General features: G+C 38.2%; 1 long non-coding RNA gene across 1 annotated transcript; it reads left to right on the forward strand.

The window, feature by feature from the left end:
• The first annotated feature begins 2653 nt into the window (after nucleotides 1-2653).
• On the forward strand, nucleotides 2654-10033 carry LOC309708429. The gene is made up of 3 exons (XR_014277265.1): nucleotides 2654-2666; nucleotides 9755-9830; nucleotides 9916-10033. It is a non-coding gene; the product is annotated as an uncharacterized lncRNA (long non-coding RNA).
• Nucleotides 10034-14485: the final 4452 nt, after the last annotated feature.

Below are 14485 nucleotides of genomic sequence, written 5' to 3' on the forward strand. Positions count from 1 at the left end.
GTTTAAAATGTTTAGTTTGCAACAGAAACTCTCGCTAAAGCTAGCAGTAAAACCTGATTCTATCTTGTCCAGTGATCGTTACACTAGCAAAACCTCACTTTGAATATGCCGATTTAGAAACATTAGTGACTCTTGTTCAGCAAATAGTTTGTGGGTTCTATTTTACAACACTGAATTCTCTGAACTGTAAACATCTAGTCTACTTAGCTAGTAATTCTCTTTTGCACAAAGAAAAGACTGAAATTGATGAGGATGTAACTACCAGTTGGTTAATACTTCCTCTGGCCATGACATGGCAGGACAGACAATGCTCCCTTTCTCACAAACACACATACACCCCAATACATGCAGAATATAATTGAACAGCACTGTGACAGCACTCACAGCCATTTGGAAGTAAATATGATCAGTTCCACGTACCAGTACAATTTGCACAGCGGACAATGAAACATTCTTTGGCAGAGCAGCCGTAAGTAAAGCAAACAGATTTATTAATGTAACATTACTAGTCACTGAAAGGGAAATAATGAGCCTTAGGCTTTGTTTTCACACCGTCAATAACACACTCAATACACCGAGTGCCTATTATCACATGCTGCTCCACTTGATTTTAATTTATCTTTTTGAGATAAAAAAATAACTTGGCATTCATTAAAGATTGAGAAAAAGAAATCAAAAGCATTATAGCTATATATATATATATATATATATATATATTGGACCCCAAGTTTCTGGTGAGAATAATTTCATAAGGGTTACAGAATTTGTGACCATGTTGAAATGTAGAAAGAAAAAAAATGAACTTTCTTATTTTAGTTTGAAGTTTCTTTCTTTCTTTCTTTCTTTCTTTCTTTCTTTTCAGGAGACATTTTATGCACATTTGTGTTACCTTTGTTAGCAATTGAACACCTTTTTGATCATTTATTTGCAGTGCATGTTTTCATTGAGCGTCTACATAGACATACAGTGTGTGCAGTGCCTGTGCTTATGTACACCTGTGTGTGAAAAATTGCTCTGCCACTGCTTCTCTGTGGGGTGGTTTTCATTTAAACAGGCTCCTATTCCCTTACCAAACACTGAGGCTGATAAATGAAAATTGTCCTTCTGTACATAGTGTATACTTCTGTGTGTGGGTGATGTAGTTTCATTATCTCACTTTTGACAATAATTTAAAGAAATAAACTTTGAACTAATTTACCTTGATAGCTATTAAACTGAAAATGTCCCCCTGCTCTCTCCTACATCTCACATGTTTATTTGTCTGTGTCTTGCAAATTTATGCAAGCTTGTGTAAAATGGTTTGCTCTGTGTGTAGACTAATGCACATCCAGAAATACACATGTATATGTGTGCTTTGTATGCATGTGTACTGTGTCTGTTTACAAGGTAGAAGCACTAACAGGTTTATTGCTGTTTGTACTGCGTCAGTCTGTCAGTGATTGCTGGAGTAATTATTTCCACTTTGCATTGTGTTTGTGAATAATTTAACAGTGCTGAGTGTATTTTAAGTGAACGCATCCTTTTATGTTGTAATATTTTTGTGTAAACTTGGTTAAGGGAATAAAAGAGATAAATAGAAATGGTACAGTGAGATGCAGATGGATAAAAATGACAAGTGCCAAATGTCTTCATTAAATTCTCATTTCTGGGATGTTTCATTCCGTCTGTCTTTGTAAACCTTTAATAGCATCTGTACTTTTGTCTCTGTGTCAGCCTCTTTTGTTTTCTTCATCTGTATCCTCAGCATATTTTCCTGACTTTCTAAACTTTGATAATTTTTGTTCAGAGAAACCAGGCCCTTCTCTAACACTGCATTGTTTCTGGGCCACATCAACAGAACAACCAGGCACAAACTTTCTGTTGCAGATGGCACTTTTTTTCATTTGACATTACAAATCAGCAAATCATGATTATAAAGTATTTATAAACAGTTCTGGTGTGTATTCGGCAATGGCTGGCAAGTGGTTTCTGGTGTATAATTAGCCACAAAGAGGTACTATATATGATTCTGTACTGAAAACCTCCATGTGATTGCTTTAGTTGCTAGCAGGTTTCTATGGTAGTGTTTTACGTGTTAATCAAAGTGTCTGCCACATTTGCAAACAGTGTTGGTCAAGTTACTTGAAAAAAGTAATCAGTTACTAATTACTGATTACTTCCCCCAAAAAGTAATCCCGTTACTTTACTGATTACTTATTTTCAAAAGTAATTAATTACTTAGCTACTTTTTAAAACACGATTTACAACCTGAATAGGTGATAAAGCGATAGATCTTTCAGCCCAATTCTACTTTTTCTGCATAATCCATCATACAAAATGTAATCAAATGGAAAAGTCTCTTTTTTAAAACTTGTTTTATTAGTTTTAATCTTTTAACTTTATGCATCAAGGAAAAATTTTATTATATGCAACATCCTCTGACTGGAAGAAATTTGTTTAATATTTAAACCTATTTTCTGCACATTCCAGCACATAATTTTTTTTTTGTGTGTTTACACTCAGTCTTTCAAATAGATGCAAGTAAAACACGGCAGAAAATAAATAAAGTCAAAGACTAGTGGTCCTGTTGCTCTATTTTCACCTGTAAAGCAGGAGTAGGGTAGGCGGAGGTTTACCCTGGTGCAGGTGTGCCGCAGCGGTCAGTGGAAGAGTCCGCGAGTTTCTCTGTGAGTTTCTCTGTGAATTTCCCATTACGTCGTTGCGCACTCGGTGCTTGCTTGGAAGTTTAGGGGTTTTTTTTCGCTGTAAAAAGAAGTTTTCTTCCCACGCACAACGGACACTAATGTTTTTGTCACTTTTTATGGAATCAAACTCAAAGTAAGGTCAGTACTTCCACGCTTTAAACACTGGACGCTCATACTCTCTCCCGCACTCGATATATTCTCCATTGTTGATCTGCACACAGCTGTTGTCACCAATGTCGCACTCGCTTACGTCACTGTCATGAGACATTCTCACAAAAAAATCACGGTTTTAGTAACGCAGTAACGCAGTGAACCTACGTGAAAGTAACGGTAATCTAATTACCGTTTTTGCAATAGTAATCCCTTACTTTACTCGTTACTTGAAAAAGTAATCGGATTACAGTAACGCGTTACTGCCCATCTCTGTTTGCAAACCATTCGCCAAATGTAAATAAAGCCGTAGAAAGTACATTGCAAACCTGAGACCCTAGTCCTTCAAATAAAAATTGTGCCTTATACTTTGTCCCTCTTCTACTGGTGTGAGAGCCTTTCTGTGGATGTGTGGGATTTTGTGTTCCAGTGGCAGAGTGTGCCTGAGGTCTCCACCCTGCTGATCACACACCTGAGCCTCATACCAAATCACACACCTACAGGCTGTTGGACTGATTCCTGTTTGGTGAAAAAAAAAGCTGGAGCATCTTTTCGGTCATAGCCAGACTGTTGCACCGCATGCGGTATTGCAAGCTTAGCTCAAAACGATTACTCGTCTGTTGTTTAATTATTATTGTGCGCTTTACTCACCTTCATGCGTGAAGTGTCCGAAGAGAAGCTGTGGATAGAGGATCTCATTATGACAGACACGGAAAGGAGAGAACTGCTGGAATTTGATCGTGTAGAAGAATGTTACAAGCAACATAGTGTTCGCCACGGCTTCTCCAGACCCTTTCATGTCTGTAACATGTGCTCAGGGTTAACCTGTTCTCATCTCTGAAAAGCAAAGCGTGGCAGTGGACCCGCCAAATTTTATATTCTGGTTGGGCTCCATGGTCCCAAGCAGTGAGCATAAGGCCCACCACAAGATGTAGGGCCTTCAGGCAACCCTCGTGAAATTTGTTTCTGATTGTCCGGTCAGAGACTTTCGCATTAGTGACCTGATGGAGGACATTCTGTAGGGCTCTGAGGGTGCTCATCCCCTTCCTCTCTGTACAAAAGAGCAGATACTGCTCCTGCTGGTTACGGCGCTTCTACGTCCCTTTCCAGATCTCCTAGAGTAACTGCTTGTCTCCTGGAATCTCCGTCATGAGACTGTGCTGGGAAACACAGCAAACTTTGTATTGATGTATTGATGTGTCATTCTGGAGGTGTTAGACTGCGAAACCTCTGTAGGGTTCAGGTATTCCGAGTCAAATACAAAACTAGTGACAAAACAGTCAGAAACTGGTTTTACAGTGGTCTCCATCTGTAAAACCAGTTTCTGTTTTGGGGGTCTCATTGTTTCCCCTGTACTGCACCTGTTGTTAATTTCAAGAGAACCAAAGCAGCTGAATCTGATTAACAACCCCCTCTGCTACTTCACCGACCAGATCAACATCGCAGAGGTTTTACTGACTTGATGCTATAAGTGTTTCTTTATTTTTCTTTTATTTTTGAGCTGTGTACAGCTACCACCTCAAGTTCTCCCCAGAGGAAAGAACCAGGTGAGGGATGTGATATTTGGAGTGAGTGGGTACATTAACTGACTATAGGAGGTTAAATGTAATCACCAAGAATATGAAAGGTGTAATTTAGGTAAGGCAGCGGAGAGGAATTCAGAAAAATACTCTGATGCTTTGATGAAATTCCCATCTTTCTATAAATTAAAATAATCACACAATCACAATCTAATCACAAAACGAAATACTTTAAATGCAGTAAAAATACCAGAAGAGCACTTATAAAGAAACAGCTAAATTTCTCCTTCTTCCACAGGGTTGAGAAAGATACAAGTGATTAAATTCTGAAGGTTGTTTTTAGTTAGCAACTTAAATCAGCCTGAGTGCGAGCAGACCAACAACTGATGGAGAGTGAGTTGAAAATATTTGTTGGTCCACGCAAGAATATCATCTGCATTTATCTTTTATTGAGATAACTGGAATGACAGTATCAATCTGATAAGTTGCTCTTTGAATTACAACAGTTGCCGAAATAGCTCAGTTGGGAGAGCGTCACACTGAAGATCTGAAGGTCCCTGGTTCAAGCTTGGTTTTTGGCATGGTGGTCCATTGACATAGTTTCCTTATGAATTAATAAAGTATTGTGATAATGTTGTAGCTTACATCTGGTGGTGAGATTTACACGGCAGATAATTAAAAAAATTAAACAAATACAATTAATCTATTTTCTTCCACTTATCTATGGACGGGGGCAGCAGCCTAAGCAGAGAATCCCAGACCTCTCTCCAGCCACCTCTTCCAGCTTATCCAGGAGAACAAGATCTTCCCAGGCCAGACTTGAAGGTGCTAATTCTCATTCTTTCCACTGCACATTGGGCTACAAACCACTAGTTATGGTCCTGTAATGCCAACAGGACCACAATTTCTAGCAGAGAAGCCTAGAAATTCTGTCCATAAAAATTATGAACAGAACCAGTGACAAAGGATACCCCTGTGGACTCAACACCCACCATAAACAAGTCCAACTTCTTGCCAGCAATGCAGACCAAATTATTGCAGTTGTTGTACGGTGACTAAATTGCACGTAACGATGGGCCACACACTATATTACCAAAGTATATCTCATATGACAATAAATGAGAAAACTGTTTGTTTCTACATTTTCAATGTACAAAACCTTTTTTTTTTAACTAGGATGTAATCATTTCATGATCATTACCAAACTAACTGGTAGCTGGTTTATGCTGAACTGCCATGGTACAGTTCCGATCAAAAGTTTAAGACAACCTGAAAATTGGCAAAAAAAATCACATTTTGCATGGTTGGATCTTAAAGAGATTACAAGTAGAGCTTCAACATGCAACAAGAAGAAATGGGAGTGAGACAAAACATTTTTGAGCATGCAATTTATTGAAAATGACGCTTAATTCCACCTAAGATGTTTTTTAAGTGCCACAGAGGAGGGGGTGCCATAATGGTGTGAGGTGCTTTTTCCTTCAGTGGAACAATGGAGGTCCAGGGGCATCAAACGGCCGCTGGCTATGTCTGGATGCTGCAGGGAGCGTCCCTCATGACTGAGGGCCTTCGTCTGTGTGATAATGACTGGATTTTTCAACAGGACAACCCTACAGTACACAATGCTGGCAGGACAAGGGGCTTCTTCCAGGATAATGACATCACTCTTTTGGACCAACCAACTGAGAACCTTTGGGGATGGATGGCAAGGGAAGTTTACAAAAATGGACAACAGTTTCAGACAGTAAATGCCCTTCATGCAGCCGTCTTCACCACTTGGAGAAATGTTTCCACTCACCTCATGGAAACTCTTGCATGCTGCAACGAACTTTGGAAGTGATCAACAATAACACAGTGATGAGTTGTTCATGTGTGTTTGTTTTGTTTGCACATTTTTATTCTAAACATTGCACACGCTTATAAACCTTTTAATATCATAATCCAGAATCGAAATTTTTCAGCCTAGTAATTGTAATTTTAAGCATTTATTGCTTTAGTAAAATAAAATACACTATTTGACACCTATGCTAATTAGGAATGTGCTATAAATGGTAAATGGCCTGTATTTGTATAGCGCTTTACTTAGTCCCTATAGACCCTAAAGCGCTTTACACTACATTCAGTCATCCACCCACTGGTGATGGCAAACTAAATGGTAGCCACAGCTGCTGGTGCCACCGGGCCCTCTGACCACCACCAGTAGGCAACAGGTGAAGTGTCTTGCCCAAGGACACAATGACCGAAACTGTTGGAGCCGGGGCTTGAACCAGCAACCTTCCGATTACAAGACAAACTGCCAACTCTTGAGCCACAATCGCTCCATGAGTGTGAGTTTCTATAAATCATAAAAATCAACTCATAAACAAAATAAGACCTCAAATAGGCCCACATTTTCAAGAAATTACAAGCTTAAAAAAGTTCCAACATATTTCCAAAGTTATAAAAATAACAAATTGCCATCTGATCTTTGGTTTAAGCCCTCTTTCTGCGCTGTAAAATAAATGTTTTATGGGATACTATTGAAAGGCAGGCAGACACACCAAACAGTGATGAGCTCATTACCTCCATTTTCTCAGTGAGGCAACCACCTGACTAAATATTTATATATCATGAAGTTAGAAATTAAATGCTAATCCACATATAAAATTAAACAAAACTATGTTGAAAGAATGGAAAGAAGGCCCTAGACCTGAGCACAAGCCTGTGCCTAAGGCTGTGCAAAGATGTAAGCATATATTTAAACAAGAAGCTGTTCAAAATAATGATGTATAATAATTTCAGAAAAATCTAAGAGATACATTTGCAGAACCAACAGAATAAAACTGCTTGGCCTTGAATGATTTATCACACTTAAAAGGCAATAAAACACCAACGCTGGAAAACAGAGAGAGCACTGATGTTGAATTTTGTTTGAAATGATCCTTAATGAGCCAGAAATAGTTGCTAAGCAACATCTGTTTTGACATTCCCAGTGTGCATTTTCTGTCCCTATTTTCTTCTACTTTACCCTTTCTTTGTCAAAATATCATTATATAAAACCTATAACACTATCCAGTGTACGCACAGTGAGTAATAGTTCCTAATAGCAGTTATCTTGAATTTTGCTGGCAAGTTTTCCCTTTGAAGTTTTGGTTCCGTGGTATTGCACAAAAACTCATCAAACAGAATAAATATTAGTGGCTTCTGAGCATATTGGAATGATCAGCCAAAAACATTGTCTTTTTTGGTCATTTCTCCAACTCCAAACTGGATATGGCCAGAAATATGACTGAACAGAAATGCTGATGCATAAAAGGAAGTGATTTAATGCTAAGTATATATGCCTGCAATTCTTAGAAAAAAAGTGTAAATGTCTTGCCCCAGTCACTCAGGCCTAGAAATTGGTCTGCAACCAGTTGCTAGGGAAAATATTATCTATTTCCTGACCAGTTGGTGAGTGGTTGCTGTAGATGACTCACTCTGAATCTGTTGCTAAAGCCTGAGTCACACAAGCCCATAAACTAGTTAGTAAACATCTGGCAACCACTGGACTCTAGGGAAAAACCTGCTAGTTGCGGTTTTAAGGCACAACTTTGTTTTTAATCACTATCAGATTTTTGATTGATTTTGCCTGGCAGCAACCACCAACTTCCAGCAACCTTTCGCCATCCTGTTAAGCAATATGCAATATTCCTTGGATAGGGCACACAGGTATAGACAGGTTTCTATGCATGTGTGACTAAGGCATTAGCTTATACTTTCATTGTGGTAATTTTAAATACTGGTTTTGCAGATTTTATTATTTTGTTCTGCTATTCTGTTACATGCTCCAAAAACTCACTCAGCAGCAAAATCCCATACAGAAATTAATGCAGACAAACTGAACAGAGAAAACAATTTCCTCGTTGTCCTTGCTTCACCAGTTATACACATATATTTTTATTTTTTCAGTGCTATTAATATGTAAATTGATATCATCCTTTCTGCACAGACAAACACACAAAGGAGACACCTTCATACAAGTGCTGATTGACAGACCAGTATGAGGCACACACTTCTTCTATTTGTCAGCAATCAATGCACTAAATTAAATAGCAATCCAGGGGATTAACTACTGCATGCAAGAAGAGAGGAGGGGTGAAGATGGTGTACACATACACAATGAAGATGCTGACTTTTAACATTTGAAAAAACTACTTAATCTTGCTGTCATTGCAGATATGAATACATGTGCACATATACAGTCAGGGACAGGAGGTGATATAAGTACTAGAAGAGAATACAACTTGTCCTGGCCACACAGCTATCTCTGTTTCAGCTGCAGGACACACACACACACACACACACACACACACACACACACACACACACACACACACACACACACACACACACACACACACACACACACACAAGCCTTCATGTTCTTGTTTTCCCTCCCTTTCAGGCTCTCTCATACACTAATGGCCTAGTTTCAAACTGCTGAATTAAGGGTTTAGTGACTAACAGACTGTTTTTTGTGTGTGACCGCTTTAGGTGCGCAGACAATCATCATTATACTGCCATAAAAATATGCCTTCTCTCACTATTTATTCTGATCTGTCCCAGTCTGGGAGAAATAAGATCAGATTTAGCATTGCTAAAGTCATACAAGGATGCCCTAATTTGGCTTCACACATTCCAAATTGTATCATAAAATGCAAAAATCATGCACTTCTTTCATGTGTTTCTGTGTGATTTGTGAAGTGTTTTGAAGCTAGAAGACTGATTTGATCTACATGTACACAGTTTTCTCATGGGTATGTTACATTTTCATCAGTTAGTTAAAACAAGAAAATTTCGCACTTGTGGAAATAAAGAAGATTAATACTGGCAATTATTTCCAATTATCCTCTATCTAATGGAAGCTTCATAGTATAGTTGCTTACACATTCGCCTAACAAGTGAAAGGTTCCTCATTTAGTCCCAGGAGCAGACACAAATCCCTCGGGGGTTACATCAGGAAGGGCATTTGGTTTTAAAATATAAATAAAAAAAATCTGCCAAATCGAACATGCAGAGCTACCCGCTGTGGCCCTTGGGGTCTACTGTAACAGATAGGCTTACTGTGAATGGGATTTTTTCCTCATGCGGTTTGGGAAATATAACTCTTACTTTCTTTTTTTCCCCTAAAACATTGATACATGATAAAGATGAAAGTTTTCGAATAAATTTGACATTAAAGTAATGTTAACTAAGTTTTTAAATGTTCAAAAGTCATCATATCTATCCAAAGACTCAGATCAGATGGTGAAATTGTGGTGCTCTCAGTGATGTCTCCAGATTTGTTTGACACCCACGGAAGACTATTGATGGAAGTAAATCTTTCTTCATCAGATTCATTATGTCTTGTCTTTTATTTGTTTCTTTTCGTGTCCCTATCAGGCTTTGCATTGCAGTTTATGAGGAAATCATAGCTTTGGTTCTGCCTTGTGAGAACGAATCTTTGATATATGGTTTGGTATGTTTCATAGAGAATTTCTCTACAAGCAGAGTTCCATGAAGCACAGTAAAGTGTAAAGTGTCTGGTCTTCTTGTTTTGGCAGATCAGACTGATGATGTTATCAAAGAAACATAAAGAGGCTTTTAAAGTCTCTGTGAAGTCAGAATTCCAACAATAACAACAAAGAAAAGGTAAAATATTTTGGGAAATACTGATTTTGTCTATTTGTTTGTTTACTGCAAGTACAGATAAACTGTTTAACAAAACAATTATTGCATTGAAAATCCTAATTTGCATGACCTCAATACATTTAATGTTACTACCTATTTTGCTGTACAGTATTTCTGATTTTTTTTATTGTATTTGATTTTTCTTGACGTTTTAAACTTTTATATTACTATTTCTAGGGAAGTTAGATAACTAACTGCTCGTGTTAACAAACAAAAGAAAATGATAATTGAACACACAGACCTTTACTTTTCAAAGCACGACATAAGTGATGCTGTCATGGCTGCAGAAGCAGACATATAGAGTTATGAGAGAAGGACCCAAGTGCAGGCACTGACGACTGACTTTACTGCAAGTGAGCTTTATTTACAGTAGGAAAGTGAAATACAAACAAAAGCTGAGGGGATAGGAAACAGGAGGGACACACAGCTGGGGCTAATCAGACATCACGCGACAGGGAGGAAGCAAGGCAGTAAACGCTGACATAGGACAAGGACTGTCAAAGTAAAACAGGAATCACGAGACATACGCAAAGACACAGACTCAGAGAGACAGGCTTCACTCTGAGACATGGCTGACTCAGGAACACAGGGAAGATAGAGACAAGGGTGACTAGACATGGGACGTGGGACCAGGACTAGCACAGAGAAGACATAGGAATTGACACAGACTAAGAAAAATAGAAAAATACAGAGGAAGGAAGAACTAAGATCACTAAGCACAACAGAAAAATAACCTAAACCAGCACCAACAATAGTCAAATAATATTAAATCAAGATCTGAAACATAAATACTGGGTTGCAGACCCAGCACCATGACAGATGGAGAGGCTGAAGTGCAACTGACTATTTATTATTTTAATCTTGGCATGTGACGTGTCTTGTTTGACTATTATTTTTCCAAAAGTAAAGAGTAAAGATAAAGCAAAGATAAAATAGTAAAGACAAAAATTAAACAAATATAAAGTAAAAGATGTGGTTTCTACCCCTTTCATCCTGAACTGAAAGCATTCCCCTCTTCTACTTTTCCCTGTTTCATGTATGGTCTTTGATGGAGGGCAGCCAGCAGTGAACGACCCTTTCAGCCACTCACACTCTGAGCTATCAAAGACTGTGATAGATGATGGGAAAGAATTCTCAGTGATGGATTTGGATCACAATGTGTTGTGACACATTGTACGGGGCTGCTGACATAAAAATCCCATTTCTTGACTTACACACATATAACATACACACACGTATACATAGATACACACACTGAGGATGACAGTATCAACTCACTGTGTCATCTTTCTCATTGACAGCATTTTTAAGTGTCTCTGCAGGTTTGAAAGAAAGAGAATCTCTATAGGTTGGTGTTTTCACTAAAGACAAGTTGCAAGAGAATTTGAGTATCTCCTGTGACTCTTCCCTTACCATCAGGTTATAACACCATCTTCCACTTTGGGAAACACAACTGTCAACTCCCCCCCACCCCCTCCCCGCCTTTTTTTGTGAATACCATCTGAGCATCTTATATAAGGCTCTTGTGGCATTCCTTCTTTTCAGCCTCTGTCTTTTTATTCTCACCTGCAGGCATTTCTGAAGGAGCTTCCTCAAACAAAGATCAATGCTGAAAGTAGAGGGAATAGCCACATGAGAAAGCTTTTGTGTCTTTTTCCTTTAGCAAAAGAAAGCAGAAAAAGTAGAAAAAAATGGGGGGGGGCTTCATTTACTTTATCATCTACATTGGAGTTCAGTGGAAATCCCCAAGGGTAAATGCCATCTTTTGGAAAGATGAATTAAGCACACAGCCATTCATCCACCCAAATCAGAAGGTTTCAAGTTGATTTTTCTGTATGTATGTTTAAAATATGCAAAAGTGTGTATTTTGTGTAATGTTTTGTAACCCTCCCTACATAAATAACCATAGAAATGAAAATAATACAAATGACATCCCTACATAAGAGCTAACCCAAAATACTGCAAAATCCAGGCTTGGATGAAGCATTAATATTCCCCTTGGTCAAAAAACATGATATTAACAAGGACAAAAAATAAAATATAGGAGAACTCAAATTAATGCATGCTATCAAAACAGGGATTTGCAGATATGCAATATATACTGTCTATGCTGTTCACTAAGACTATGGAAGGCAAGTTGCCCATTTGCAAGTGTTTTACTTAGTAATACACAATACAAATAAAATAATCTCTTCAGTGTAAACTGCATGAACTGTCTCCTTTTGGCTATCCCTGGGTAATAGATATATGATTGTAGTCCCTGTAATATCCCTTTGGATTGCAGAAGAAAAGGTTTACAGGTCTGCTACAGAACATGAAAATCTGTATTTCTGTAGACTCAGAAATCCAAACCTAATCTCATGCAAAATGACGCAGCGTCTTAAACCATGAATGGAAACCCAACTAAACTGATAGTAGGACACTGCTGACTTTCAAACCAATCATCATGCCTTCTTTGTCATAACCTTTGCCTATCTGACCTTCTGGTTTGTACCTACCTGTACTCCTTGGCAGCAAATAAATGTTAATTTTTAAAAACACTGGAGTTTAAATGTGGTCATATTCAAATGGTAATGATTATCTGAAGAACTGTAGTTTGCTAAGAATGAGATTTTGTTAGAAAGGATGTTAGTCGGTGCCAGGAAAATACTGAATGATATTACTTGTAGACACTGAGCTTTTTTAACTTTATTCTTTCACATCTGTAAGCTGCATTACAAAAGGTTTCTCTAAAGAGTTGTAGAAGGGAACTGCTCTGCTTGTAATGATTCTTCAGCGGCAAACTGTGTGGGACTTAGTGTCATTCTCAGTAAATGGGATGCTGAGAATCTAAGGAATGCTTCTCTATCACATACCCCCGCATTCATTTCTAAAGTTATGTAAGCATTCATTTAACTTTGGAATCGACTCGAGTCAGTCAGGTTCTGTCATCACAAACGCAAGCCCCAATTTTCCCTTTCAAGGTTTACCAAAGGACACACGACAATGGAGGTTTCAGCATCAGGCCTTGTAATTATTGTGAAAAATTCAAGAGAAGGAGATTAATGCCCTCTACCATAGCACGTACTAATTTCTGCTCACTGTGTTACGCAAACTTCTTTCAAATAAACCAAGGGCAAAAAATAAAATAGCCCTAATCATATTACGGCAACAAAGTATTTTTGTCATGATCAGGCTGTGTGCAGGCAGGATGGGGACCCAAACGCAAACTCACGGGAAAACAGGACTGAACTCAAAATACAGCTTTATTGCTGACAAAAGATAACGGCGACACAAAATAATACGAAACTGAATTGGGAAGTACTAAGGAACTGACTTACGAGGAAACACACGGAGGGGCACACAGTCACGAGGGAGAACGCGACACTGAACTGAGGGAGATGTGGACATAAATGCACAGAGGGTAAACGAGGGAAGTGGGAGCACATGGGGAACACAGCTGACACAGATAACCGTAACGAGACAGGGCAGGGGTGAACACAACATGACGCATACTGACGAGAGACTGTCAAAGTAAAACAGGAAGTACACAGAGGTTCAGACAGGAGGAGAGAGCACGGACATAACGGAAAACATGGAATAAAACACAAGGAGGGGAAACAAGGGTTCACAGATACATAAAGGGGAACACAGGAGGTAACCAAATAAGGAACATCTTAACTAAACAACCTAGGAACCAAGGCATAAATAGAGAACAGAATACAAAACACACAAAAACTAAGAATACTGGCCCAGGACCATGACAATTTTGCTTTCAGAATAAAAATTAAGTCCGTGGATTATTCTGTGTCATCTCCTTTAATACAATAATAATAATAATAATAATAATAATAATAATAATAATAATAATAATAATAATAATAACAAAAACTTTATAACAATTTCTCTCTACTAGACACAACAAATACACACACTTGTGCTGTCTATGTACTTGCATATTTCTATACTTATTTGCCGAGATGCTTTTGTGTGTTCTGGTGTATAGATGTCCTTCTGTCTCTGTTTGGAAACAGAGGCAGAATTTACTCTGTGTGTTTACTTCAGTACAAACAAGGATTGTGTTTGTTTTCTTATCTTGAGTGTGTGTTTTTGCACACCGGTGTATGTATGTGTGTGATGAAGTTTGTAATTAAACTCAAATCCATTACATTACAGTGGGGAGTTTTTCAGGAAGATTCATTTCTACAAAGGCACCACCTCCTCCAAGTCCTTTTAATTTGACAGATAAGTTTATCCATTTTTTCCTTTTGGGGGATAAACTGTACACAATACATCCCTGCATGGTGCCGCACAAATGAAAACTATAATTAAAAGTGACATGGCGGGTTTGGAGTAGTCATGAAAGCATTTGTGTGCATTTTGTCTCTCATAAACAACATAGTCATAGTTGACAAACTGTCCAGCACTTTTTGTAGTTGACATTCAATTCAAATTTTTTTTTAT

The sequence above is a fragment of the Aulonocara stuartgranti genome (assembly GCF_965226115.1).
Source record: "Aulonocara stuartgranti genome assembly, chromosome: 6".
NCBI classification, from domain to species: Eukaryota; Metazoa; Chordata; class Actinopteri; order Cichliformes; family Cichlidae; genus Aulonocara; species Aulonocara stuartgranti.